This window comes from Silene latifolia, unplaced genomic scaffold, assembly GCF_048544455.1.
Source record: "Silene latifolia isolate original U9 population unplaced genomic scaffold, ASM4854445v1 scaffold_57, whole genome shotgun sequence".
Lineage (NCBI taxonomy): Eukaryota > Viridiplantae > Streptophyta > Magnoliopsida > Caryophyllales > Caryophyllaceae > Silene > Silene latifolia.
In genome coordinates, this window is record NW_027413480.1 from 763,423 (window position 1) to 767,491 (window position 4,069).

A 4,069-nucleotide genomic window follows, 5' to 3' on the forward strand; every position below is an offset into this window, starting at 1 on the left:
AAGTTTTCCATCAAAGTGTTTATCCCCTCCGTAGTCATATCGAGGTAGACGCCACGGCCCAAGCCGGGGAGTCACCCCAAGAAGTAGACGCCACGGCAGTCACTACCAGCTCAGTTGATACTCGCGAAAGCGACCAACATGCCTTAGGAACGTATAAGTACAGTTGAGACGCAATTCTAGCCGCCTCGGCCAACCGAAGGCCTGGCAGAGGAAGCGATCAATATGTCTACAGATACGAACGCTGTCGAGCCGTAACCTCTAGCCGCCTCGGCCAACCGAAGGCCTGGCAGGGGACACAACGGTCGATACGCTAACATGTTCACAGCGGCGGTTGGAAAACGCAAATCGGACGCCTCGGCCAGTGATGTGACCATAATTGGCGCATATTTAGCCCCCAACTTACCCTTGTTTCCATGCTTTTTAGTGCTTATTTGGGTCATTTCTTATCTTTAGTTCTTTGTTTTGCATATTCTTTGAGATTTTGATCCCTTGGTAGGAAAGGAGTAAGAATCTTGCATTTTCATGGCAAAACAAGACTAAATTGATCAAATTCAATGACCAAGCATCAAGGAGAGACAAGATTAGAAGGCCTTTGTACATATCATAGTAGAAGAGCAATGTTGAGAAAGGATCCTTGAGTCCCCAAGGAAATCCCCAAGGAATTTATGAAGAAAAGGGAAGAAAAAGAAGAAGTATCATCGACGACAATCCGAGCGGATTGTCGCAATCCGCCCGTCCCACCTAGCCACAATCCGAGCGTCCCACCTGGAATCCGCTCGGATTCCCCTCGCAATCCGCCCGGATTCCCAGAATCCGCTCGGATTCCTTCGACCAAATCCGGCCGTCCCGACCCTAATCCGCCCGGATTCCTTCACAGCGCGGGTTGTCTTCTTCAAGCTACGAAAAGAGAAGCCCTTCTCTCCAAAAATACCGGAGTCTCCTTGCTCTACTTAAAAAGTGTAATTACTAGTTTAGCCCTTAGTTAACCCTAATGCATCCTCCCTAATTTTCACTATAAATACCCCATTAGTCTAATTAGAGGGGCATGTTCTTCTTATCAATAATTAGTGTAGTTAATATCAATCAAATCTCTCTTCAATATTGTAATCAAGTATTAATCAAGTTTTAATCCAAGTTTTAGTTCTTTAATCTCTCTCTTGTTCATCCTTTATTTTGGGTAATTGAAGATTATTTGGGTTATTATTGGGAGATTGACAACCTCTCAATCTAGCATTCAAGTACTTCTATTATTCTTGCTTTATTATTGGAATCATTAGTAGGTATAATCTCTTAATCCCTTTTTAATTATTGTTAATTACTTTCATTTATTCATCATGTTTCATATTGTTGGTATGATTGACAACCTTGCTAGCATGATCAACATGATAATGAGTGAGTAGTCTCTTAGCTAGGGTTAATGGGTGATTAGGGGAAACCAACATGGGGAATGATTCATGCTTAAATTAATATGCTTTCATATCTTATTTTCTTGCTTGTTTTGATCTCAACTCATGCACATGTTATATTTGATGAAATGCTAAGCCTATGAATCCTTGCATTTACTATCATCTCCTATCTTTTCAATGAGACTTGTAAGACATAACCCAACTCGAATCTCATTAGACCATGCATGTTGTTGAGTAGGGAAGATTAAGTCGACTTGTAGGTGTTGTACAATCTAATCGATTCGGCTCCGGGACCCAAACTTTCCTAGGATTGTAAGATATAACCCAACTCAATCCATCACAACAATAATTGCTTGCTTATAATTTGAGAACATGTTTGTATGATCATATCCCATGATTCCCCTATGATCCCATGACACCCTAGTGCCTTTAATCAATTGTTTACACCCCGTTAATTCATCTTGCTTGTTTATTTTCATTGTTATTTTAGTTTAGTAACCTTCTACATCAACCCAATTTGTGACACCCCTTAGACACCACTAGTTACAATAGAAATCTCATTTCAACTCCCGTCCCTTGGGATCCGACCTTTACTTGCCTCTTTACTAATTGTAGAGTGGCTTGTTAAGCTATAAATTGTGTTTTGATTCGACCGTGACCAACGACCACATCTATTTATTTGTGAATGCTAAACGGACCGATTAAAAATGGCGCCGTTGCCGGGGACGGTGTTTGTTTGATTTATATTTCCTTTTTGTTATTAGTTGTGTCTTTCTTCGCCTTGAGGAAGTAAAAATCCTCAAGGTTTGTTCTAATTGTTTTTGAGTTGTTTGATATTTTGCATGTCTAGAAGGTTACAAAGTGATTTGTTACCTTTTGACCGTGAAATCGAAAGAACCTTGACGAACAATAGGAGACTTGTTAGGAGGAATTTGAGGGGTGTTGGTGAAGTTGTTCAACCCACTAGTGAGTTTGTCAATCCTTTCGCAATAGAAGGAGAAGAAAACCCATTACACAATATCCCACAAAATTCACCTACAATGCCAAAATTCTCGTCACACTCCGTACCCACCGAGGATAATCTACCAAATGGTACTCCTACACCGCAACATCTCACCGGAAATTTTATTGCCAAGTCCGCCTTCATCCAACTAGTTGAGAGGAGCCAATTCGGGGGAATGCCTAGTGAGGACCCTCATTCTCATATGGAAACCTTTTGCGATTATTGTGATGCTATCTCTCAAACGGGCGTGACTCAAGACCAAATTAGATGGGTCTTATTTCCTTTTTCCTTAATCGGCACCGCAAAGCAATGGTTGAAGGGCCTTGATAAGGCCACCCTTGGAATAGATTCTTGGAAGAAGTTGGCTCTAGCTTTCTACAAAAATTCTACCCACCGGAAAAGACCAACATGCTAAGAGCTCAAATTACGGGTTTTAAGCAAAGGGATGAAGAGTCTTTGTATGAAGCTTGGGAGCGGTTCAAAGGTATTTGTCGCTCATGTCCTCACCATGGACTTAGCGAATGGTTTTTGGTGCAACAATTTTGGAATGGTTTATATGAAGATTCTAGGAACATTCTCAATATGGGATCAAATGGAATGTTCACCGAAGTTGATGACAATCAAACATGGAACAAGATTGAGGAAATGGCGGTCCATAATTCACAATATAGTAGACCTCGCAAGGCTACTAGAGGAGGAAAGCATAAAGTGGACTCCGTTACTCAATTGGGTGCTCAACTTAGTGCTCACATTGACACAATCAACTTGAAGTTTGAACAAGCTATGGCTAGACTTGAGGAAAACTCAAAATCATCGAAGCATCATGTCAATGCCATGACGGCATCCTCATCAATCCCAAGTGGGATATGTGAGAATTGTGGAACTTTGGGTCATGACCCAAGTGAGTGTAGGGGAACGACCGAACAAGTTAATGCTTTCCAAGCTTACAAAAGTGGTACCCCTTATTAAAATTTTTACAATGAAAACACCAAGTTCCATCCAAATCTCTCATACAAGAGCCAAAATGTTCAAAACCCTCAAACAACATACACTCCACCACCCATGAGAAACCAAAATCAAAGACCCTTTTACAATCAAAACCAAGGTTACCAAAATCAAAATCCATACAATCACCAAAATGACCAAGGCTTTGATGTCCAAAAAGCGGTCCTCCAAATGCAAAAGAATCAACAAGAATTTTTCACCCAAATGCAAAAAGATAGCCAAGCAAAAGAAACCACCATCAACAACATTCTAGCTCACACCAAGATGTTGGAAACACAATTGACTCAACTAGCATCTTCAAGCTCACAAAGACAAAAGGGGCAATTACCACCTCAAAGTAATCTCCCTAGACATGAAACGGTTAGTGCCATTCACTTGAGAAGTGGTACAAGGTATGAAGCACCGAAGAAGCAAGTTGAGGATGAAGTTGTGGAAGCTAGTGAAAAGGAAGAAATTGTGCAAAACTCCAAAGATGGAGAATCATCAAAAGAAGAAAGTTCAAAGAAAAATGAAGACAAGGCCAAAGAGAAGGAGCCCATTGTGATTAGACTTCCTTTTCCAAGTCGTCAAGTCAAGCCCAAATTTCATGATCAACTTGGAAAGTTCATGGAAATTGTGAAAAATTTAGAAGTCTCAATTCCTTTCACGGAATTAA

The 4,069-nt window shown here is 40.8% G+C and overlaps 1 non-coding gene across 1 annotated transcript; it reads right to left on the reverse strand.

Moving 5' to 3' along the window:
* Window positions 1-2,817: 2,817 nt before the first annotated feature.
* LOC141639859 (small nucleolar RNA R71) lies at window positions 2,818-2,924 on the reverse strand. Its single transcript, XR_012542721.1, has one exon. It is a non-coding gene; the product is annotated as a small nucleolar RNA R71 (small nucleolar RNA).
* Window positions 2,925-4,069: the final 1,145 nt, after the last annotated feature.